The sequence below is a fragment of the Notechis scutatus genome, chromosome Z, assembly GCF_049901735.1.
Source record: "Notechis scutatus isolate UNSWTSFEM ecotype Mainland chromosome Z, rNotScu1.2, whole genome shotgun sequence".
NCBI lineage: Eukaryota > Metazoa > Chordata > Lepidosauria > Squamata > Elapidae > Notechis > Notechis scutatus.
In genome coordinates, this window is record NC_142025.1 from 78,106,017 (window position 1) to 78,132,432 (window position 26,416).

General features: G+C 42.3%; 1 protein-coding gene across 3 annotated transcripts in view; it reads right to left on the reverse strand.

Moving 5' to 3' along the window:
- Positions 1–23,912, reverse strand: part of GRB10 (growth factor receptor bound protein 10) — a 118,285-nt gene extending 94,373 nt beyond the window's left edge. For 2 of the 3 annotated variants that reach the window (XM_026678349.2, XM_087946464.1), the window contains exon 1: positions 23,801–23,912. The gene's annotated coding sequence lies outside the window, so the exon portion shown is untranslated. Of the gene's footprint in view, positions 1–23,412 lie in introns of all 3 variants that reach the window. The other variant, XM_087946463.1, reaches the window with a different exon arrangement.
- Positions 23,913–26,416: the final 2,504 nt, after the last annotated feature.

The window sequence follows — 26,416 nt, forward strand, 5'->3', positions numbered from 1 at the left end:
AAGCCCCCTTGGTAGCATGCCCTACGTTTCCTTTGGACTGAACCCTAGCTAATTATTCATTCAGCATATATACGGGCTCCATGGTGTCCCAAAGTGCATCATTTCAGATCAGAGAGTGCAATTCTCATCAAAGTTTTGGTGTGAATTCCTGAGCCTGATAGGCTTTGCCCAGGAACTTAGCTCCTACCATAATCCTCAACCAAATGGATTCTATGAATATACAAATTCAGTCCTAGAGCAGGTATTCCATGTTACAGGAACTATCGTGTAACATTGAAGGTACTGCCCTAGGACTGAACCGTTACTTTTCGCTGAAGTGGCATATTATAATTCTGTACATAGTAGCACAGGTTTACCCCCTTTTGGGTGACTACTGGGGTAGAATTTATGCCTATGCTAGAACACCCTCAAGAGACCCCCTTATTATCCTCATTGGCTGAGTAGGTAGATATTTTGAAACCTACCTGGGTCATAGTGAACAAGACATTAGAGAAAGCAGGGAAGTGCAAAAGAGATAAACAGATAAGAAGAGAAGGCCCAAAAAAGAATTTAGAGTAGGAGCCAATGTGTATCTATCCATTAACTTCCTGAATCTGAGGCACCCCTGCAGAAAGTTGAGCCCTAAGTATACATTCCTTTCCCCATTATCCAAATTGTGAATCTGGTGACAGTGGAGTTAGAACAGCTAAAAAAACCTCAGGTGCATCCACACAGTGTTTCACTTTTCTGGCTATTAAACCACTTCCTCCCCCTCTCATTGTAGAAGAATAACATTTCAAGATCAAGAAAATCCTTGACTCCCGATACTATAAAAAAAATTGTAGTTTTAGTGTTATGGAAGGGATTCCTTCTGGTAGACATTGGTAGCGGATGTTTGGGCACCTAGACTCATCCACAGGTTCCATGTTAAGTATCCAAACCGGCCTCGATAGGAGAAAAAAAGAAAAACATTTTTTGTTGTTGTAATGTAACATTGTCCACATTTGTTTCATTGAAGCATCGTCTTTCTTCTTGAAAGTCGACATGTCACAGCTGACTTGCCATTCACCCCTGCTCGCAACCAATCAACAGAAACAGGGAGCGGGGAGAGAAAGTATTGGAATGAAATAGAGGCTTGGGAGGGAATTGAGGAAATCAAGTGAGCTGACACAGCCCAGGACAGTCCAAACATTCCAAGATCAAATGCTGGGAAAACTCTGAGCTGGGCAGAATGTTCCCAAACAAAATGAATGTAATTGATTAGTGGACAATGAACCAGGGGGAAGTCCAGGGGAAAGAGTGAATGTTACCCATGCTGCTTTTCGCATGACAACTTTAGAACTGGCTTTGCTACTTATGTGCCTATGTGGAATTACCAATAAAGCTATGCTCTTGGTAAAATAATGTCCCAGGAGTTTCTTTTGCTGTGTTTACCAATTGGACAGTTGACACTAAAGACTCCACCCAATAGCCCCAAATCACTTGTCTTAAATGGTCGTCATGGAAGTGCTGAAGCTAAAGGCTTCACAAGTTTACAAGTACAATAAACTTGTAAACTTTACAAGTACAATAATAGTCAATTTTTTTTCTAATAAAACACTTTGTCAAATTTCAAAATTATGTAATCTTGAAAAGTTTCCATTTTTATTAAGACAACTAAATGAAGACTAACATTAGGATTACTGCTATTGGAGACTCAGATCCAAGCAAGAGGACACATTATTAAAATAGCTACATATATCTCCAGTTAGTGCAATGTAAAATTTCTTGAAAAAGCAACCAGTATGTTCAACTGAGAAAAAAGAAAATGCAGAAAAATTAAAGCCATCAATTCTGTATAGTTAGGAGAAAGATTATGGCTCAATTCCCATGTTCAATCCCTGGCATTTCCTGTTCAAGATCTCATGCTGCAAGACTGTGAACAAACTGTGCTCAAATTACAGGAGTGCAGCTGCTAGCACAAAAAACAGTATTTGTCCACAAATTTGATTTCAGGTTAGGCACTTCATTTGACCCCCTAACTGAAGATCTTTCAGAATAAGCCTACAGGGCAGTTTTGAACACACCAAATTGCCTCGTATTAATTTATGAAACTGTAAGAGAATTGTAGATTGTGGAAGACCACTGCTAAAGTTTATATTTATATTAACCTTATATTATCTCAATAAAAATATATTATTCCAGCTCTACTGGACTTTATTATCAATGAATCACAATGAAACAACGTATAAACAAATTAAAAGAGAAATATAATTGTTATGGAGTATATAACTGACTTAGCACCAATGCCAAAAATCTTCCTTCCAATCTAAGAAGATTCATGCAGATGTCTAAAAGAAGAAGAGTTTCCCATCTGAAACATTTTAAGCCTGTTTTTGAAATGGCACGTGAATAAATGGTCCACAGCCTGTCAGGGCCATACAAGTGAGTGAAGCCCCATCCACGCATGCTTAGGACCCAGGCAACATGCAAAAACACACCCACTGTGGAAAAACTGTCCTCCACGGAACTGGTTTCAGGCACCCATAAGATAGGGGACCGTGCATTACATATTACACAATAGGCTAACTCACAAAGCAAAATTGCTTTTTCTTTCAGCAGAGAATATACGTTTAGAAATTACAGAATATTTTGTAGATAAAACTTATTTTACAAATTCCTCCCTTTCATTATTTAGAAGGAAACATCTAATTTCAGGAGGTTCACCTGCATTTAAGTGCAACCCAGTCAAATAAAAACTAAATAAATGTATGCAATACTTCACTAATAGCTGCACAGAAGTCCTCTAGCAGAAGAGATCGACTTGTGACAAAGTACATTTAAGACTTCTGTCGACTTGCCTCAGGGCTGGCCTCAGTACCTATTGGTCACCCACTTCAGAGAGGGACTGAATAAAGAGTTAATACCACACCCACCTGTCCCAAGAGGTGCATGAACCCTGCAGGCATCATATTGTGGGGCAGAGATGGAGCTCAACTTAATGGAGTTTAACAAGTACACAGGACAGGAGAGTCACAGCCATTGCCCAGCTGAGAGGCAAGGAACTCAGAGAGGGGAAGGGTCCTCTATCAAAATGAGAAAGCCACATCCAAGCTCTACTGGATGTTAGCACTGTGGCAAGAAGGGCCACCAGGCAGCCGAGTGTCTTGTGCCATGCCCAATGTCTGCCCCCAGCCTTGTAGACAACCAAAGAGGCCTAAGAATCTCCCAAAGGCAAAAGAGTGTACCTGCATGGGACAAGTTGTAGGGTTCACCCCTCCATCCAGCAAGAAGGGAAATCCAACTCCTACCAAGATAGGCCTTGTCATGCACAAGAGCAACAGTTAGGGAGAAGAGAACCCAATGACAAGTAGTCCCATCATCCCCATCACTGCTAGGGTCAAGGCCCCATTGCTCCACAGACTGTGCTATTGAAATTGTACCCAGGACCAAACTGCCACAGCCAAAGTTGTATTCAATGATGCCCAGGGAAATGGAGGAACTCTGAGCATTTGTGGATAAGAACCTGAGCCAGGGCTTTATTCAACCAGTGAAGTCACAAATGATGGTCCTAATATTCTTCAAAGAAAAGAATGATTTTGCATAGATCATCAAGGGCGCTAAACAATATTTGCATAGAGAATGTGTGCCCCTCTCCTTGATAAAGGACATGTTGGGACACGTTGCAAAGGAGAGGATATTTACAAAATTGAGAGAGGATCAAAAGTGAGGATCAGGAAGAGTGATGAATGGAAGAGGGTATTCAACTGCCCATGGGTGTTACCAGTTCCGAATGATGCTGTCTGGGCTGCATGGGGACTCGGCCATCTTCATGCAACTGATAAATGAGGTTCTGCATGAACATCTGTATAACGAAGTCCTCTGTATTCTTAGACGACATATTGATCTATACCAAAATGATGGAGGAGCATATAAAAATGGTCAGGGCGGTGCTCAAGAAGCGAAGTTTCCAAAGGACCAGATTGGATTACCTGAGATATTGGATTTCACAAGAGAGTGTATAAATGGACCTCGAGAAAATGCAGGCAATCTTATAGTGAGGGACTCCTTGGATGAGGAAGCAACTGCAGTTTCCTTGGCTTTGCCAACTTTTACCAGAAGTTCACTGCCCAGATTGCCTTGCCCATCATGAACTTACTAAGGATAAAATGGCTAACCAAGTCCAGACCCAGTCAACCCTTAAAGTGATCACTGGAGTACCAAGCAGTGTTCAAGAAGTTAAAACGCCTCTTCACTGATGAGCCAATTTTAAAGCACCCCAATCCAGGCAAACCGCTCATAATTCAAGTGAATATCAGCAACGTGGCTGCTGGAGCAGTGTTTTGTAGAAGGGTGCAAAGGGGGAAATATAGCCTTGCTCCTACACTTCTCATAAACTCTCTGAGATGGTGAGGCAATAGACTGCCTGGGAGAAGGAAGCCTATGCAGTCCACTGGGCTTTCCACAATTTGGAAGCTCTAAAACCCACCAAAAGCTATCTGCCAAGCAAGTTTGATGGGCTTGGTATTTCAATTGATTTGACTACACACTTCACTATCTACCCAGGGGAAGAACTTCCTCGCAGGCACCCTCTCCAGGATGCCACAGTACAACAGTGCCAGAGGAGTTGTCAACTCCATCATCCCCTCTAAGCAAGTAGCCATGCCAACCCTCATGAGACAGCAGCGAGCTTCACTAACACCAGAAGTTGAAGATCTAGCACAAATTCTAAGACAGGCTTTAGTGGAAGATGAGTGGCTCCAGCAACATAGGGACAAACTCTGATGAAAGATGGGTTGGTATGGATGGGGGCCAAATTATATACTCCAGCAAGCCAGTGGACCCTGCTATTACAGCACAACCATGATACGAAAGTGAAGAGATACTTTGCATTTGTGAAAACTTTCCACCTAGTAAATGAGTTTTGGTGGCCACATAAAAGAAAAAACATAGAGACCTATGTAGCCAGCTGCCCAATATGTGCATTGGCAAAAATGCTACCTAGAAGACCACCAGGGCTGCTACAGACTGTGGCCAGCCCCTCAAGCCCCTTAAAAGAAATATCAATGGATATTATTGTGGAATTGTCGGAGATTCTGTGAATACTCTGATTTGTAATGTTATGGACCTTTTCTCCAAAAAAGCCCACTTTATTGCTTCTCCCAAGATCCCTCCACCCGGTCACTGATGCATTGTGCTCCTAAGCATATAATAACAGATCAGGGGGTACAATTCACTTCAAAGTTTTGGTGTGAATTCCTCAATCTATTAGTCTCCTCCCAGAGTCCTAGCTCTGGGAGAATGCAAACAAATGGAGCTTGTGAATACGCGAATACCATACTAAGGGGAATCTTCCTTTCGGAGGGGCGACATATCATCACTTAATTCATAAATCCAGCACACAAGAGGGCTCCCCATGCCACATTTTGGTGGGCAGGGTCCTGCAGGCCATCCAGGTCAAAAATGGGGGACATGCAAGGCCCCCCATGCCCCATTTTGGCTGGCAGGGTACTGGTTGGCTCATCAGCTCCTGAAATAAAAGGGGGTGAAGGCTCCACTCTGAATGATCTATCCTAGCTCTGCTGAGACAGTCTGCTTGCACACTGTCTATACCTGAAATGTGCTCTGACCAAATGGACAAGAGATTCCTCTCTGCCCAGCAGTCCAGGCATTCTGCTTCCAACATCAGAGACCTGGGCCGTATCCCACCTTGCTTGTTTATGTGGGCCTTGGTGGCCACATTGTCCATCATAATCAGGATGTGAGACTTTTGTACTAAAAGTCTGAAGCTTCTGAGAGCCAAGTGGACCGCTCTCAACTCTAACCAGTTGATATTCCGTCCCTGTTCTGGCCCTGACCATTGGCCTTGCGCCAGCTGGGATTGAAGATGCACTCCCCATCCTAGGAGAGTGGCATCGGTTCTAATGATGAGCCGTAAAGGTGCCCTTTGTAAATAATTTGGGATTGCCACCACTGGAATGACTGTATCACCGATCTGGGGATCCTGACTTTAAACAAGGAGTGACTCCTGCCCACTTTTTTGATAAGGCAAGAGGAACCACTGCAGTGTCCTTGAATGCAAACGTGCCCAAGGCACGATGGAAATGCATGACACCATCTTCCCCAGAAGCTGAGACAGAAGGACCAGAGGAACGGTCTCTTCCCTCTGAATCCTGCCTGCCAGGGTCTGTAAACTGTGCCATCGATCCTGGGAGAGAAAAACTTTGCAAGAGATAGTATCAGTATTAGCCCCCAAATGCAATAAACACATAGTAGGGATGAAGTGACTTTTCTTAGTATTGATGAAGAAGCCATGGGCCTGTAATAGCGAGACTGTCATCTGAAGGTCTTGTAAGTCGCTCCGAAGATGATTGAATTAAAATATCATCCAGGTGACATTGCACCCTTACTGGAATAGCACATAAATGTGCTGCTAGGCTGCTACACCTTAGTAAAATCCTAGGTACAGAGGATAGCCCAAATGGCATGGCCCTGTATTGATAATGTCTCCCAGAATACAGAAATGCAGGAAACATCTATATGGCTGACATATCCGAATATGAAGATAAGCTTCAGTCAAATCAATTGATGTGAGGAAGTCACCCTCCCAAATGCTCTCTAAGATTGTCTGAAGTGATTGCATTTTAAAACACTTGTACAAAAGGGGTTTATTATTTATTTAGATCCAATATCACATGCCACCACCATCCCGAAGTTTTGGGAATAACAAAAAGCCAGAAATAAAATCCCATTCCCTGTTGACTCTGAGGAATCTCCTGAATAGCTTTGATATCCAGCAAATGCTGGATAGCTGTCTCCATAAGTTTCCTCTGTGATGCCTCCCTAGATATGGGACAAGGCACAAGAAACCTGGGAGTTAGGATCTAAAATCAAGAAAAATCTTACTGTACTAAGCACCCAAGTGTCAGATGTGGTCGCCTCCCATTGATCAGCAAAGAAGGATAACTTGCCTCCAATGGGAGGACTAGCATTGCAATTAACGAGAACACTGGAAAGGGCGACTTCCTCCTCCACAAAAAGGCCGCTTGCCTGAATACTGGATCCTGCCCCTGCTTGCCCAGTCCTTTGGTTGCTCTTGGTAAGCGAACGCTTGCCTCTGTGACCTTTGTGGCCCTGGACTGGATTCCGGCCTGAAAGAAGGTCTCTGGAAATATGGTGAAGTGCAATAATCAGAACATCTGGACATGGAAGGGAGGAACTTCCTCTTCTCCTTGGTTTCCACTAAATGAGGATCCAAGGATTCCCCAAATAACTTCTCACCACGGACCAGAGCAGACACTACTGTCCACTTGCACCGGCCATCTGCCTGCCAATTCTTTAGCCAGAACATTCTGCAGGCAGCCATTGATGATGCTATGGGTTTTGGGGTGAATCAGAGTGGCATCCACCATGAACTCTGCTGCCACCACCAATTTATTGATGTCCTGGTGGGCCTGGACATCTGTGATTGGAATTCTATCTTGCAGCTGCCTGAGCCAATGCAAGGAGGCTCTTGTAAAAAAGGATGCTACAGTTGAGGCTTTGACCATCCACACAGCTGCCTGATGGGTTCTCTGAAGAGATTGTTCAACCCTCTTGTCTTCCACTTTTAGGACCTCCTCCGGGTCCATCGGGTTTGAGGATGAAGACACCAAGGCCACCACAGGGCTATCTACCTAAAGCGTCCTGGTAAGCTCAGGGCCCATGTTAAAATAATGGCATTCATATGATGATAACATGGATGCTAACGCAGGGGAGTCTAATTACTTGGTGACTACATTCAGGAACAGTCGTGGAGATGGAACTACCTCTGTGCGCAAAGTTGGCTCAGAGAAAAGCTGGTCTGGGGGAGCTGGAATATCTTCCACTGGTTCCCCAACATCTGCCTCAGGCCCTAATTGAGCTGTATTCTTTGCTTTAAATAACAAAGATCAAAATAAGGTAGGCCAGAACAGACCAGTTAAGACCGGTTTACCAGGAATTAATCCTTCATCCTCAGAGAGATCTGACTCTCTCCAATCCTCTTCTGCTGCCAGAGAAGACTGATTGTGCACTGATGGACCAGGAGAACCCGGATCCTGTAAGATCTGTCTGCTCCTGTGGTAAATAGATGGGTCAGGCCCTGAAATAATGGAATGTTCAGATGCCACAGATTCAGCCCCCCTTAGCAAGTAGAGACTTTCAACTATACCTCTTCTAATAGCCTTGGATATGATGGCCTCCACATGAGCAAGAACTTCAGATTCAGATAATTCTGAATGACAAATGCCTGCTGCTGTAGGAATAAATGTGGCCTCTACACCGGGCCTGGGCCTCTTTGGGGGTTGCTCCCATGGTTCTTCCTGAAAGGCTACCTGTGGAGCTCTCTCATAATCCCTGCCTACTGCCATTAACTGCGGTTCTGTAGGTTCCAAGGTCTCATCTGGGGACCAGGCCTGAACACAAGGCCTACATCCAGTAGCAGGCCCAGGCTTTACTTGCAGATCACTGGCCTGGTGGATTGAAGCTGAGTCATCCTGGGGAGGATATCTTTGACTCCGCGCACCCGAAGCTCTTTGGTTTTTTTCGAGCTGCTTCTCTGGAACTTTTTGTCGCCTCATGGCATCTTGTTCCTCTGCCTTTGAGGCTTTTTTGGACGCAGGGACATTTTTTGCTTGTCTGCTCCTGGACATTCCTATGGAACTGGAGGGACTGGACCACCCTCCTTTTGAGGCTTGCCTGCAGCCTGCACATCCGCCATTGTGACCTGAAAGATAGGGATATCTGTGCCACCAGAGGGAGAGAATGGGTTGGGGGGAAGGGTAGCTATTAATGCCCCCCCTTTCTCAGCAGTCCCGCCTGCAGGAGATCTCTCTTACCTCTCTGCCAGCTTGAAGCAGGCCTAGCAAGGCCTAACGCTGTGCTGCAACCACACCCTGCCAGTTCCCTTCTTTCAGGCTTTGGGTGGGCTTGTGTTACCACTTCACACCCAAAGAAGCCTCAGTAAACTCAATGGAAGAGGCTTGGATCCACAGGAGGTCTCCCAGGCATGCCACACAATCTCCAGCCTCAGCGGTGGGTCTTTCCTCCCAGTGCGGGTACTAGTGGCTGATTTAGTGACAATCAACTGTTTCATAGGCCAATCCTGCTCGCTGATCGCGCAAACTGCTACCACGCGATCACAGCCAGCGGGCTAGGGCTGAAGTCCCAGCGCTCTGCTGAGCTTGGCTAGGGTGTTAAAAACCCTTTCTTCCAAGCCACTTGGACCATTCCCCACAGAACTATGGCCTGTGGCCCTGACCTCCTTTAGCTGAGAACTCAGAAATCGCAATAGAACACAGAAAAAACTCCATTCCCAGCAAAACTGACTCAGAAACACATGTCCGTCCTGGCTGAGACTGAGTTGAAAGCTGGGGCATGGCCAGCAACAGAGGGCGAAGCTTAATCAGCTTAGACAGTCAATCAGCGAGGGCAGGAGTCATCCCCACTCACTGGACTCTCGTAACCACAGAAAGGAGAATAAGGCAGTTTAGGAACAATGCACTCAAAAATCACTTTCAAGATTGGCTGACACTATAAAAATGGACCTATTAGAGTTTTCAAAAAAGGAACAGATTTTACTGAATAAAACATATAGGTTGAAGCTGATTTGAATGTGGATTTGAAAATGTTTGTTTTTTAAAAGAAGCTAGATTATAAGAGAAATGTGGAAAATGGTATGAATCTGAAAATGGATTTTAAAATGCCAGATTACAAATGTGATATGGAAAAAGATAAAGTAATGGATTTCCATGAGAACATTGCTGAGGTCTTAACAACTAAAGGGAACAAATAAAAAGTCAAAAAAAGAAGATCTGGAAATCCTGCTTAACCTAGCTTTATAAAAGGGATGTATTAAACTTGAAATTGTTCCTTTGGAGACAAAGAGAAAATGATAATAAATCAACTAGTGGGACATTATTTGTTGGGATTAAAGATAGCTCTTAATAGATTTTTGCTGATAAGGATAAATTATGTATTTTTACAATTTGATTATTCAAAAGCGATGTGATATCTTTTTTATTGAAATACCAGAGAAGATGTTATATTACTGAAGTTGTTTATACTTGTCTAGAAGAAGGTGGGGTGATATATCTTTTATATGTTTTTTTTTTTTGCACATTTCATTTATTTGCTTTTTGTATCTTTATTAGTTTGCATTAGTATTTTATCTTTGTATTTGTAATCTTTAAGCAACTTAATAAACTTCAATATAATTATTTTAAAAGTGAAGCTCTCATTTGAAGCTTTTCTTAGACCTACAATATGTCAAATTCAAGTATTAAAAATAAGACAAGAAATTGAGCATTTTAACTGAACAATGAAACAGAGCAGCATTATATCTAGCCCACCTGCCATAATTTGGTTGATATTTTCTAGTTACTAGTAAAATATTCAATACAAATTTTAATGATAAAAAGAGAGTGAGAAAGAAAGCTTTAGATTGTAATAAGAAAATAGATTGTAATAAGAAAAACAAACAACTTTAGTAATTGCACAACTAAATCATAATTAAAAGCTGAAGAAAATAGCTCACTCTAAAAAAATTTTTGGAGAAAATTGAAATCAACTACAACCTTTCAGAAACTTCCTAAAGAACATACAAACGGCTTCGTCAGCATCTAAAAACTTTGGCTGTTCGGTTTTTTTATGTATTGAGTTAAAGCAAGTACATCAATCGGAAACCTGATACCATCAGATCCTTGACAGTCTTGTATAAATTCAGCCCAAATTGCATGCACAATAGTCGGAAGAACAAAATGTAACCTGCAGGCCCAAGAAATTTACATTCTTGGCATCCGCATTTATTAAGGAAGTAGGTCTATAATTGGAACACACAGAATTCCTGACCAATTTGTCTCAATGAAGCTAAAGAGTACAGACAGGGACAGTTGGAATTTAGTTGAAATAGTTTCATCATTAATTTCTAGTACAAAGAAAGAAGAACACCATTATTATGTGAGCTAGAAAATCAGTGAGCTAGAAAATCATATAGGTAGAACTTTCCCTAATTTCGTTAGATTAACTGCAGTTACAATTAAAGAAAGAAATCATGATCACATCTGTTAATAAGAAATCAAAACTACAGCTTAGAACACAAATTTTCAAAATGCATACATTAATATAGTTAGAATCTATATTTTTATATATAAATCAAATAGTACCACATTGCTAAAATTATTTAAATATAAAAGCCAGTGACAGAATTTTTCCCCCTTTGCCAATACTTTGGGGCCTTATATTAAATTGTTACAAAAAGATGATGATTCATTCATTTTTAGAAGAGATCTATACTTCTCAAAAGCAATACAGTTTCTTCTTCTGCATAAACTTTGCATCAAAGGATTCAACTTTAAATCTTTTTTGCTCCTTTTATAAACTGCATATGAACTGGCATTACATCAAATAAATATTTGTAATACCCCCACCATACAGTAGTTTGGGATGAAACCAAGTCCCGGGTCATACCATCTCTGATTCTACCTGTTCAACAGAAAATATATTTTTATGTATTACAGAAAGGAAGATATGTTCCTCCTTCCTTCTTCAGAATAATCAATATATTTCTAAATATTCATTAAATTCATCAGTGCATGTAACGATGAAACAGCTGCAAATTCAGAAACATAGTACACATTGTCAGTATAAGGTTTGATTCAGATTCCCTCCAACTATTATCTATTCTTAGTATACCGATTTGAAAACAATTATGTACTTATTCTGAATTATATAGATTCAGTAATTATAACACCAATCTTGCAATCAAACAGCAATTATTATCTCATTTAACTTTTGCTTCAAACATGAACTTTGAAAACTTTCTAAATTTCCTGAACACTTACGTTCATTTCAGAATGAAGTCCACTTTCCCCAAATCCGTCCATGTGTTGCCAATCTAGCCAAGATATTATGAAAAATTATGTAGTATTGGGGGGTGAAATTCCACACTCAGGGCAAACAGCTTTGAAGATGCCAGGGCCAGTGCAAACTGGATTCCAACCACCTCTGTTCTTCTTCAACTGTCAATCCCCTCCACCTACCTTTCCGCCATAAAGGTATCCAGCAAATTGTCCGTTTCTTTTCCCCTCCCTCTCCCTTTGATGATAGAATGCCAGCAAAGCGCCACGCTGTTACGAGTGGTTCTGACACTCCATGTTTTCTGTAACAAATGTGTCTTTTTAACAAATATATAAATTTTCTATGAAATTGCAATTGTGTTCCTTTAAAAATATGCATATAATAATTCTGCTTAAAAGATTACAAACCCTTGTTTCATGCTACTGCAAATTGCCACAAGAAATACTTATAGTAAATTGAAATCTGCAGTAGGCAGGCTTGGAATAAATGGAGTAGGCTTATATGCATTCATTAATTGGTTATAATTATATTTTTCTTCTTGTTATAGTATTAATATAATTATTATTAATACTGCAAACACCAACAAGAAAAAAGATGAAAAATCCTACAAACTGACAACTTGAAAATTAATAGTTTCTACCATAATGCGAGATATGGAAAATAGGAAATTGATAGGATAGAATGATTGAAAAACAACGAATCAAGCCACAGTCCCTCAGAAAAATAAAGTTTGCTTATTATAACTCCAAGGACACTATATCAAACAAGCAAATATCAACTTAAAAAACTTTTTTTAAAATGACAATTGGAAATTGGAAATGCACCCGGTGTCAAAACATGAAGAATATTTAGTCCTGCAAAGAAATTTCATAACCAACTTAAAGCAGTGGATTTTTTTTTTCCAGATTTGGACATTCTTTGGTGGGCTGCAGAAATGAAGATCAGATCCTGAAGATCTGAGTTGCATTTCTGCACTCCTTCAACAAAGTTCCTCCCAATTAACAAAGGGGAAAAGAACTCTAAATCAGTGATCCCCAACCTTTTTGACGCCGCGGCCCGGTACCAGCATCAGCTGGGCGCATGCCCGGTACGGCATCATCTGGGCACCGCCATCTTTTTGATGAAAAAGTGCTTCCGGTGACCTCACCGAAGCACGCGCTTTCATCAAAAAGATGGCGCTAGCGCTCGTGAGCTTTTCCGGTAGAAATGGCTTTCTACCCAGAAAAGCTCACGAGCGTTATACGCCATCTTTTTTGATGAAACGCGCTTCCGGTGAGCTTTCTACCCGGAAAAGCTCACCGGAAGCACTTTTTCATGAAAAAGATGGCGGCGCCCAGCAAGCTGCGGCCCGGTAGGAATTGTTCCGCTGGACCGGTACCAGTCCGCGGACCGGTGGTTGGGGACCCTGCTCTAAATGGCTGCTGAAAAGCAGAACAGATCCCAACGATACTAGCACCGTTACTTCAGCCTTCTGGAACAGTACCCTTCCATCCATTTAGCAACCTGGGAGATCACTTAACCACTGCAACTAGAAGCGTTGCAATTGTAGCCATTGTAGTCACATGGGCTTCTCACTTCACTCACCAATTGAGATTCCCAATTGTGGTTGTTCATTTAAGATGTCTGGGATTCAAAGAAAGGATGAATTTCATTCGCCCTTCTATGTTCTCAGATTCCTAAAGGCACAGCAATATGCAGAAAACATAATGTGCAATTTTTATTTCCTATTCAAGAATTCCAAAATATCTGACTTCCTGTGTCAGTTAACTTCAAATTTTCACAGTAGATGTAAAGCTTGATTTACAACTATTCATTTAGCACAGTGGTGGGATTCAATTTTTTTTTACTACTGGTTCTGTGGGCATGGCTTGGTGACAGAGGAAGGATACTGTAAAATCTCCGGTCAGAGGTGGTATTTGCCGGTTCTCCAAACTACTCAAATTTTCCGCTACCGGTTCTCCAGAACTGGTCAGAACCTGCTGAATACCACCTCTGATTTAGCAGCAGTCTGGAATGACAACAGCTTTGGAAAAGGTGCTTTACAAATAGTTAATGTTTTGGTCACCACAAAATCTTACAACCCCACCCCACCCCATTTAATCAGGTGATTGCAATCTGAGTTCTTGTCAACTTGTTCACACTTAAATTAGTTGTCGAGCACTCCACCATTTGATTGCCATTTACAATCTCCTCAGTAAGTCAATGGGAAAGCTGACAGGGAAGGTTGAAACTATAATCTGATTTGTTAAACTACAAAAAGTAGTTTAAGTATCTTTTATATTTCCCATATCTCCATAAGGACAAACAAAACATCTTTCTTAGTCACTGCCAACCCGAAGAGGAAAAAACTGGTGGCAGAAACAATCAGTGAATAACACAATAGCAAAACACAAGTCAAACATTCCTATCTTTAGTAAAGAATTTATGGCTTCCCTGCCCCCATCTCCCTTGAAATTTAATGGTCATCACAAAGTACCTGTCACTGCTTTGATTTCAATAGTTTTCAGGTGTATAATACACTTTTTTTCCTATGATAGGCTAACAATATGTACTTCACACAGATAGGGAATTTAATAGAAATGATACACCTTAGAGCAGGGGTATGAAACTCAATTTCATTGAGGGCCACATCAGGGTTGTGTTTGACTTTGGGAGGGCAAGGGAGGCCAGCATGACATCACTTGTGTTGGGTGGCACCTGTGGTGGCCTCACTGCTCGGCCAGGAAAAATGGGCTCCCGAGCTCCGTTTTTGGCTGCAACAGCCTCCTGCAATCCTCTGCCAGCAAAAAGGGAGCTCGGGAGGGCCGTGTGCAGCCCTCATGAGCTCCCTTTTTACTGGCAGGGGCACCATGGACTGGTCCTTTGCTATTTCCAGGGCAGCCTCATGGGCCGGATCCAGTGTCTAGGCCTTGAGTTTGACACCCCTGCCTTACAGTTATCAAGTACATCAGAAACAAATGGTTAAAAATCTCCAATATTGTTTCTGGGGCTCAGAGCTAGGAGTTAGTAATTGCAATCAAGAATGAGGGTGCAAGTACATGACTTTCTAATACAGTATAGTTTTAAGTGTCATAAAGCATTTTCAATGACCAGCAAAAATTAAAGAGCACCTCAGAATCTCAAACACTTACTTTCTGGTTATGTCAAAATATTAACCTGCTCAGGAGCCAAAAATCCTTTTCATGTATGCAATAAAGAAGATGTGAAGGAAAAGAAGTTAAGGAAAGTAGGCAGCAATCTTTAATATTCTTTCAGCATTTGGGATAGCTGCCAGAACTTCGTTATTTACTATGGAGGAAGGATAACCAAAAAGTATGAAATAGGGGAACTTTTTTCCCTATCTCTAAAATTATTTCAGTCTTGTTCAACAAACTATGATAAAAATAAATCTCGGTTCAATGTTAAATGCAAACATAATCTATTTTATAAAATGCTTAGAAGATAGTATATGTTATCCTAATAGACTATACTATGAAAAGTCTCTGTGTGTGTGTGTGAGAGAGAGAGGGGGGGGGGAGAGAGGGAGAAGAACAGAGAAAAAACATTCAGTGTCCACCTAATAACTGAAATTAAATACTTTGTCCACATTATGATGTCTTGAATAAGCTTCTTTTATTACCTGAAAAAATAGGAATAATATGGAACAACCTTTCATATAGTTTTATTAAAAGTTTTAAAAACGAGGATAACAATACAAATATATTATAGAGTAAAAAAAGAAAAAAAAATCAAAGAGAGTTTAAAATGCAAGAAAGAAAATTAGGGAAGAAAAAATACAAAAAGTAATTTTCAATTTTCTTTACAATAGTTTTAAGTACAATTATAAATTTATTCTTTCTCTGAAAGAATAATCTCTTCATGATTCTCTTCTTGTTATAACCCACCCTATCTAATGATCAAAACTATAAACCATAACTTCATTTTTTCTGTTCTATGCAAACAATCTATAACCCTCCAGAGCAATGGCCCCCAATTTTTCCAGGTCTGTAGACCAGCAATGGCAGCAGGAGAGGCACTGGTTTCACATCCACTGCTTGCACAAATGCAGTTTCACATGCTCATCCATCACCTGCCACTTGTGCAGTTCACTTCCTAATTACACAGGTGTGCCATGAAAATAACAAAGTCAACCACTTTTTTATTCCTTCATAAAGTCATTTTAAGGAACTTAATTAAAATATCTGCAACCTTCTCTCGTATTATATTACAACCGCAAAAAGAGAATCATGATTACTTTACTCCCATTTTTAATTTTTAAAAAACTTTTTAAAATAACTTCCTTTGCCATCTTTCTTATGAACTCTTCATAAGGAAGCCTGACAATTATTATGGGACACTAACTTAGCCTTATATTGATTTATCATGCATCATCATGTTATTTTGTTAGTCTACCATGATCCATCCCTAACTTGGTCTTTGGGGTCTTCCAATGGTGGATTAATTGCCACTGTAACTGAATATGCCCCCACCTTGCTACTCTTCTACTCTTCCTTTCACCTTTCCCAGCACTAATGCTTTCTCCAGGAAGTTACCTTTTGCAGAATGTATCGAAAGTAGGATAATTTGAGCCACTTGTGCCTCAAGTGAAAGCTCTGAATGTTCCTTAATATCTTTTGGGAGTTTACTTTTCTATTATTCTTTGCTTAGTAGTAATAAATAGTTCAAATTATTAATGGTAGCTTGTTGCCGTTGCACTCTTTTCATTCACAAAATCTCTGCTTCCTTAACTGCAACCACATTGGCTAATCCCTCCCCTAATCTTGAGATTAGCCTTGGTGTAATTCTTAATACGTTTAAAATTTCAATTAAGTAGCCCAGGAGAATATCAGAAACCCTTCAGTTTATGTAATAACTTAAATGATAGTACGCAATGCATGAAAAAGACAATTTTCATAACAATGAATCCATGCATCTAACCTAGACTTTTTACAGGTTTACAATAATGGAACAGAGGAAGTGCTTCTCATATAGGTAGCCCTTGACTTATGACCACAATTGTGTCCAAAATTTCAATTGCTAAGCAAGACAGTTATTGAGTTGTGCCTCATTTTACAATGTTTCAGTTGTAAGTGAACCTGGTTTCCCCTGTTGACTTTGCTTGTTGGATGCCAGCTGGGAAGTCTGAAAATGGCAATCACATGACCCCCAGGACATGACAACCATCAGAGATATGCCAGGTGTCAAGCACCTGAATTTTGATCATGTGACATGGGTATGCTGTCACAATCATGTGAGAACTGGTCATAAATCACTTTTTTCAATGCTATTGTAATATCTAATGGTTGCTAAATGAGTAATTGTTAAGTCGAGATTACCTGTACAGTACACATATTTTTGCTGTAACCCACTGTTGGGAGTTGGGAGTTACAAAGTTACTTTTTAAAAGATATTATAGATGGAGAGAGAGAGAGAGAGACAGACAGACAGACAGACAGAGAGACAGACGATATATACTGTTTCCCTGAAAATAAGACCTATCCCAAAAATAAGCCCTAGCATGTTTTTACACGTGTCCCTAATATAATTCCTCCCCCCCAAAAAATAAACCCTACTTAAGAACCTGTACCTGGCATTCCATCTGGTTCCTTGTGGTGTCGGAGCCATGAGGCAAGGTGGGATGGAGCTGACCCATGCACCCTGCACCAGCTTACCTGAGGGTCCCCGCAGCCAGACCATGTGTGCCCCAACACCTGCCTCACAGCGGCACCACAATCAGCCATGTGTAGCAATAGCCCACTAGCCACCAGCCTACTTCTGCTTGCTCATAGCCGCAATGGAGCAGAAGGCTAAGCAGCATCCTGGTGCCACATCCACAAGGTGAGGCAGGTGTTGGGCATGGGATGGCCTGCCTGCAGCAGTTCTGAGGTAAGTTGGTGCACCACCCCTGCCTCATGGCTGCAGCACCAGTGCGTCACTCAGTCTCCTGATCCATTACCATCATGAGCAAGCAAAAGAAGTGGGCTGGCAGCCACAGCGGGTTCTACTGGATGGGGCTGCCAGAGGCACTGTACCAGGTGACGGAGGTGTCAGTGCATGGGTGATATGACTGTGGTGTGGGGTGCGTGGGGCAACTCCAATCCCCCACCTCGCAGCGACAGCGCTGGCTCATCACGTGGCTTTCTGCCCTGCCACGGGAAGCAGAAGCGGGCCTCTCATACCTGGAAAAAAAATAAGACACTCCCTAAAAATAAGCCTTAATGCTTATTGTGGGCTCCAAAAGAAAATAAGGCCCAGTCTTATTTTCAGGGAAACCTAGCTGTATGCATGTGTGTATGTGTGTGTATATGTGTCTGTATATATATGTGTGTGTGTATATACCATGTTTCTCCAACAATACGGCCTCCACCAATAGGAAGGCCCAGCATGATTTCTAGGCATGAGGTGAAATTAAGCCCCGCCCCCCAAATTTATTCCTATTTAATCCATGCGTTTCCCCGCCATTTCTCACATCAGTCGTTAAAACTACATGAGGTGAAGAGATATGGGGGGGAAGGGGAGGGAGAAAACTTGCCTTTAGGAGCGCCCTGCAGGTAGCCTAGGCTAGAATACCCCAATCTACTACCAATAGAACATCGGCTGATAGACGCTCCCTGAAGGCAGAGTCACCAGCCACTTCTACCAGCCAGTAAAAGCGGCCTCGGGGTGAGCACCCACACACACTCCCCTCACCACGAAGCCATTTCTATCGGTCGATGGAAGCTCCCCAAAGACAGTGTCACAAGCCACTTCGGCGCGAGGCGTGGCTGCCCACGGAGTGCTCCTGACAGGAGCGCCCCACACACACTCCCCTTGCCATGAAGCTGTTTCTATCGGCCGATGGAAGCTCCCAAAGGCAGAGTCACCAGCTGCTTCTATCAGTTTTAGAAGCGGCCTCAGGGTGAACACCCAAGCGCACCCCTTGCCATGAAGCTGTTTCTATCGGCCGATGGAAGCTCCCCAAAGGCAGAGTCACCAGCTGCTTCTATCAGTTTTAGAAGCGGCCTCAGGGTGAACACCCAAGCGCACTCCCCTTGCCATGAAGCTGTTTCTATCGGCCGATGGAAGCTCCCCAAAGGCAGAGTCACCAGCTGCTTCTATCAGTTTTAGAAGCGGCCTCAGGGTGAACACCCAAGCGCACTCCCTTTGCCATGAAGCTGTTTCTATCGGCCGATGGAAGCTCCCCAAAGGCAGAGTCACCAGCTGCTTCTATCAGTTTTAGAAACAGCCTCAGGGTGAACACCCAAGCGCACTCCCCTTGCCATGAAGCTGTTTCTATCGGCCGATGGAAGCTCCCAAAGGCAGAGTCACCAGCTGCTTCTATCAGTTTTAGAAACGGCCTCAGGGTGAACACCCAAGCGCACTCCCTTGCCATGAAGCTGTTTCTATCGGCCGATGGAAGCTCCCCAAAGGCAGAGTCACCAGCTGCTTCTATCAGATTTAGAAGCGGCCTCAGGGTGAACACCCAAGCGCACTCCCTTTGCCATGAAGCTGTTTCTATCGGCCGATGGAAGCTCCCAAAGGCAGAGTCACCAGCTGCTTCTATCAGTTTTAGAAACGGCCTCAGGGTGAACACCCAAGCGCACTCCCTTGCCATGAAGCTGTTTCTACCGGCCGATGGAAGCTCCCCAAAGGCAGAGTCACCAGCTGCTTCTATCAGTTTTAGAAGCGGCCTCAGGGTGAACACCCAAGCACACTCCCTTTGCCATGAAGCTGTTTCTATCGGCCGATGGAAGCTCCCCAAAGGCAGAGTCACCAGCCGCTTCTATCGGCCAGTAGAAGTGGCTTCGTAGCGAGGGGACTGTGCAAGGGGCGCTCGCCCTGAGGCTGCTTCTACCAGCCGATAGAAGCAGCTGGTGACTCTGCCTTTGGGGAGCTATCAGCCAATAGAAACAGCTTCATGGTGAGGGGAGTGCACATGGGGAGCTCCTGTCAGGAACACTCCGCGGGCAGCAATGCCTCGCCCTGAAGCGGCTGGTGACTCTGCCTTCAGGGAGCTTCCATCGGCTGATAGAAACAGCTTCGTGGCAAGGGGACTGCGCATGGGTGCTCGCCCTGAGGCCGCTTCTACTAGCCGATAGAAGCGGCTGGTGATTCTGCCTTTGAGGAGCTTCCATCGGCCGATAGAAATGGCTTCGTGGAGAGGGGAGTGCATGTGGGTGCTCTCCGTGAGGGCACTTCTACCGGCCAATAGATTTCCTTCCCCACGCACACCCCCACCTAGAGCGCCCCATGCGCACTCACCTCTTCACGACACCACTTTTACCGGCCGATAGAAGCAGCTGGTGACTCTGCCTTAGGGGAGCTCCCATCGGCCGATAGAAGCAGCCTTGTGTAGAGGTGGGTGTACATGGGGCACTCTAGGTTGGGGTGCATGTGGGGGAGGAAATTAAGTCACCCCCGAAAAGACGTCCTAGCCGTTTTTTCAGGGCTCAAAAAAAAAAAAAAAAAAGACCCAGCCTTATTTTATGAGAAACACGATATGTGTATGTATATGAGTGTGTATATATATATGTGTGTGTATGTGTGTGTATGTGTGTGTGTATGTATATATATATATATATATATATACATACACACACACACACATGTACATATACATATACACACACACACGCTCACACGCACATACATGTATATGTATATACTGGTAGTCCTCTATTAACGACCACAATTGAGCCCTGAATTTATGTTGCTAAGTGAAAAATTTGTTAAGTGAGTTTTGCCCTTTTTTATGACTTTTCTTGTCCCATTTGTAAAGTGAATCACTGCAGTTACTAAATTAGTAACATGGCTGTTAAGTAAATCTGGCTTCCTCATTGACTTTGTCAGAACAAAAGATTATCATATGACTGCAGGACACTGCAACCATCATAGATATGAATCAGTTGCCAAGCATCCGAATTTTTGATCATGTGACCGACCATTGGGATTCCGCAATAGTCATAAGTGTGAAAAATGATCATAAATCACTTTTTTCATTGGTGTTGTAACCTGAATGGCCATTAAATGAATTGTTGTAAGTCGACGACTACATATATATGATTTTGAAAAAAGTTACTTATGACCAATTCTCATATACATGAAACCTCTTAGTTTACCTTGGAGGTTTTCTAGTCTAACCCCCTACCCATGGCAGGAGATACTATACCATTCTGGACTTTCTTTTAGCTTGATGGGATAGATACACATAATCATAGAAAGAATAACAGAACAACCAAACAGAATAATAAAGTTGGAAGGGACGCCAGAGGTCCTCCATTTCAATCCTCTATTCAAGCCGGGGATCCCATATCATTTCAGCCAAACGGCTGTCCAATGTCTTCTTCAAAACCTCCAGTGATGAAACACCCACAACTTCTGGATACAAGCCATACCACTAGTTAATTGTTCTCAGGGTCAGGAAGTTTCTCCATGGTTCTAAGTTGCTTCTCTCCTTGATTATCTTCCATCGTTTCTTGTCCTGCTTTCAGTTGCCTTGGAGAATAGGTTGACATCTTTTTTGGCATCTCTTCACTGCTATCATGTCACCCCGGCCTTATTTTATGAAAAACACGATATGTGTATGTATATATGAGTGTGTGTGTGTGTGTGTGTATGTGTGTATGGATACAAGCCATACCACTGGTTAATTGTTCTCAGGGTCAGGAAGTTTCTCCATGGTTCTAAGTTGCTTCTCTCCTTGATTATCTTCCATCGTTTCTTGTCCTGCTTTCGGTTGCCTTGGAGAATAGGTTGACATCTTTTTTGGCATCTCTTCACTGCTATCATGTCACCCCAATCCTTATTTTCACCAGAGCAGTTCCTGCGACCGTTCTTCATAAGTCTTGGCTTCCAAGCCCCTAATGATCTTTTTTTGCTTTTCTCTTCATTCTTTCCAGAGTTCTCAATATCTTTTTTATATTGTGGCAACCAAAACATGATACAATATTTCAAGTGTGATCTTACCAAGCCATTATCAAGTTGATATTAGAAAGAATGCTACTAGCTTTAATTCATTTTTGGCAACCACATACTTTTTCCAGCCAAGATAATTAATGACCAACTATTCCAAATGCATACAACAGTGGTCTAATAGTTGAATCTGCAAGATCTTAAATTGTAGAATTTAGACTAAAATTCCAAATAAGCTTACGAATCAAATAAAGGAGGGCTTGCATCTATTACAAAATATATTGCTGAAATGATAACTCTTATTATATGAAAATAATTTGTTACCCCTTTAGCTTTACTACAAAAAGAAAAGGGAACCAGAGTTTTCCTTTACCTAATAATAAGCAGTCAGCAAGTGACAAGAATGTATTCCAAGAATGCCTTAACTATTGCTATGCATAACTATTTTTATAAAATCTCATGACTCATAAATAAGTAGCATTAATTTTATGTGGTATCTGGTACACTTTAAGGACACCCTAAACCAGAAAAGAACACAATACAGTGTTGCAAACATTTTGCTAATGCTTGGGGGAAGGGCGTGTTCAACTTCAGAGAAGTTTCCCGAGGTTCTGCATCAGTCCAAAAGGTTGGAAGACAAAACCTCTGGTACCAGTAACAGACCCAGATTGGATCCTGCAACATTATCCTGGGACAGGTATATTTGCCTTCATTCTTGAGAAAACTCTGGATTTAAATAGACATGTTCTCTGCCATTCCCTCCCCCCTTCTGTGGTTCTAAAGGAATTAACTATTCCTTTAGTTCAGGTGCTATGATTCTTATTTAGGGAAAAGAGAATTAGAAAGTGTAACACTCTTCTGCAATTTTGAACAAGTAAATAGTTAGCAAATCAAAATTATATCACAGAGAGAATAAGGCATCTGCAAGGCCCATATTTATATCTTTCTGAATTACAGTTCAAAGACGTTGTTTTAGCAGGTTGTTGCTGGATTAGCTCCACAATTCTTTCACCTCCCTCTTAAATCTTCAGATGCATCCCCTCTTCCCAGCCCCACCCCCCACCCCGATCCAATCTCTGGATTGACCGACTCCCCAAAGTGGGCGGGGCAAACAATAGACCGCACTACCAACCACAAGTGATTGGCATAACCGGACAAGCCCCTCAAATCTAGTTACTTAGGTGGGGAGGAGAATAGGAAGGGAAATATGAACTCCACCCTTATTTTATGATGCAATGTGAAAAAGACAGAGATCCAGTCCTGAGAAACAACGTTTCTAGCCCCAAAGCTTGTCGGCTTTTTTTCTTTTTTTTCTTCTTTTTTTTAGTGAAATGAGCGAAGATTTGTGTCACCCGTTAAGAAACACAGCACGTTTTGGGTATTTCCAATGGGTTCTATAAACTTTTAATCCCTCCCCACTAAACCAGCGGTGCGCGTGCCAAAAAGAGAGGAAGAAAGGAGAAGGCGTGCTTATTAAACGCAAGGGAATTTACTTCCCAAAAGACAGCTCAAGCAGCCCAGCTACCCAATCGCAAGCGAAGGCCTCCCCGTTCCCGCTGTAAGGGAATTACTGCAAAAAGACCCCCGCCTTTCTCACAGAATCCCCGCTCGAGAAGGCGCCTTGTACTCAGTTGTTAGCCTCAACCACAGCAAAGAAACGGAAAGCGAGGCAGGACCCAACTCCTCACTTTTACAGGCAAAACTTACCTGCCAGGTTTCGAGCTCTCCTCCAATGGCCCCTCTTTTTATTCTGTTGCCTCCCTTTCCTCCTGGGCGACGGAGAACTCGAGCGAGCTGGGCGCCCCCGCCCCCTCTCCTTCCACACACTCTTTTGACCGTGCAGATCGGATCAAGTTTAGGGCGGACTAAGAACGGCTTGCAAAAAGAAAAAGAACCGGGGCAAGCAAGGAGGAGATCCTCTTGCATCAGCACTCGGAACTTTCTTGGAAGCGAGGGGAGACAAAAAAAGAAACTTCTGACGTCCACACGTACACAAAAACCCACGTACAAATAACCTAGCAAGTCCGGTAGGAGTAACAAGAGAAGTAAGAGTCTGAGAGTATAGTCTTCTTGTTCTTTTTCGACGTATATTTACCGTTGTTTATTGGCTTTCCTCCTCAGGGTCCTTGGATTCAGGATTCTTTGCCCGAGCCGCCGCCGCCGCCCGCTAACACTTACTTGGTTGCTCAGCTGACTCTTTCCAACTCACAGACGTTCCCCTCCCTCTCCCCTTAACTGGGCCTTAAGCCCTCCCATCACCGCACCTCCCGCTGTCTGCTTTACGCAGTCGCAAGCGATAGTTCCTCGGCCATGTATGCTTCGGGAGTTCTCACAGCGGACTCTAAGAGCCTCTTAACTTTTTCTGAGACTGAAGAGCTATTGCCGTTTCCCCACGTAGCCAAGGAGCGCGTGCTGACGCGCGCGCACGCCTGGGGACTGAAAGTGTAGCCGAGCACGCAGGATATTACAGGCTTCCTTAAAATGGTTGGGTTTGGTGTGGAATATGAGCTTAGCTTCATTTCGTTAAATTTGGAATGTTTTGCAGGCAAATCTGGGAGTGAAACCTCCTTGTGCGAAGCGGAAATCGTTTTCCAATAAGCGTATGTGGATTAGCTACTAGCAAATACTCTAGTAGGAACAAAATATAAAAGTCTTTTGTTTAATCACACTTAACTAGTAGTTAACTGTAAGTCGCATTATTTTTCCGTTGAACAAATTTTTGATGCAGCAGAACAGCTAAAGCCTGCAACATACAATATATACAATATATACTTTCCCCCACACATTTGTTGTTGGCATATATATAAAGGAAGGTACTTAACGCAGGGCCTGGATTCATTCTCTATCTTTTGGCATCTTTAGATGGGCTAAGAAGTGCTCCCAAAAGCAGAAACAGATAACATGGAGGAATAAAAAAATATTTATTTTTTATTTATTTTGATTTGTCAATCACTTATGAGATAATAGATATAAGTATATACATAGTTATGAATACATGAAATGGGTACATATAAGAAAAATAAAAGAAACAATAGGACAGGGACGGTGGGCACGTTGGTGCGCTTATGCACGCCCCCTACAGACCTCTTAGGAAAGGGGTGAGGTCACAGTAGACAGTCTAAGGTTAAAGTTTTTGGGGTTAATGTTGCCTGCTGAATCTATTACATCTAATCTGAAAATTCAAGCTAAACCAAATCATTGAGAAAAGGAAGTCTAATCCTTATGTTAGAAAGGACAACCATATAAAATATTGGGCATGGCTTCCCAGAGAGCACATTCATAATTCATACTCCCCAACTGAAAAAAAAAAATCCTACAATCCCCTTTGTAGGCAGCTGCTCAGTTCAGGAAAAAAAAACAAAAATGCAGTGAAGAAGACCTGTGCATGTTCAAGCAGTTGCAGTCAGGAGAAGTTATTTGAAACAATTTGTATAGAAACAGAACTGGTTTCATGACCAAAGCCAACTACGAAATCCAATTTAGAAGGATAGAGTAGTTGGTAGTATTGAAAAGCTTCTGGCATACATGAAATCTCAGGCGGCTATGGACCTCTATCTCTGTTCAAAACCTTAGAAAGTACTTTGATCACCTCATGGTTTTTCTCACAAAATTTGCATAAACCAGACTGAAATAAGTCTATAAATCAAAATTCATTTAAAGAGTGTTTTCATTGTCTAGACTCTAGAGCAGGGGTCCCCAAACTTGGCAACTTTAAGACTTATAAACTTCACTCCCAGAATTCTTGGCCAGCTCTCCTCAGTAAAGCATGGGCACAGTTGGAAAAGATGAGTCAAGAGAGGCCGCATGGGTGAAATCCTGTCTAAAGCATGGCCACCCTTAAATTGCAGTCTGCCTCCACAGCTTCAACAGGACTGTGCAGCAACACCTCTGGGATATCCCCCAATTCACTCTGGAACTCATCAGAGGCTGTCAGACATCAGGGACAGACCAGTAAATAGCCAATATATAATACCAATAAATAGTCAATATCAAGAGATTATGAGAAATTAGGCAAGAAAGTTAAAGAGTTAGGAGCAAAGGTGGCGTTTTCATCTGTACTTCCAATGAAAGTCAGCATCCAATGAGAGAACAAAGGGTTTTAGAAATAAACCACTGCTTAAAGGATGATGCCACCAAGACTACTTCAGATTCCTAGATCACAATCTGCATTACACTACATGAAGGACTTCTGACAAGGGATGGGCTGCACCTCATAAGAACCAAGAAGAAAATATTTAGAAAATGGCTAGCATAGTTTATCCAAAGAGCTTTACATTAAAACTGAGGTGGGGAGGGGGTGACTGGGATCTAACCCAAAGCATAAATCCCAAGACAATAAAACGAGGTAGTGCTGGGAAGGGGGAAAAAAGCCCTCAAATGTAAAGCAGGAGATGTAGGAAGCATACCCAGGATCAGCCATAAAGCGCTCAGATGGTGAACGAAGAAGGTGAATTAGGGTGAACAGGGAAGGTATTGTTGCCATTGCTGAAAGTTGGTGGGATAAAACTCACAACTGGAATGCACTGATGGGAGGATATAAACAGACTCACCAAAAGAGGAGGTAGAGTTGCATTATATTTTTTTAAAATCATCATTTTATCTCTACAGAAATGTATAAAGTCAAAGATAAAAGCTTTCTTGAATGCTTATGAGCTAATATAAAAGGAAAAAAGAATGACATTGCCATAGGTGCATACTACACTATAGGCCA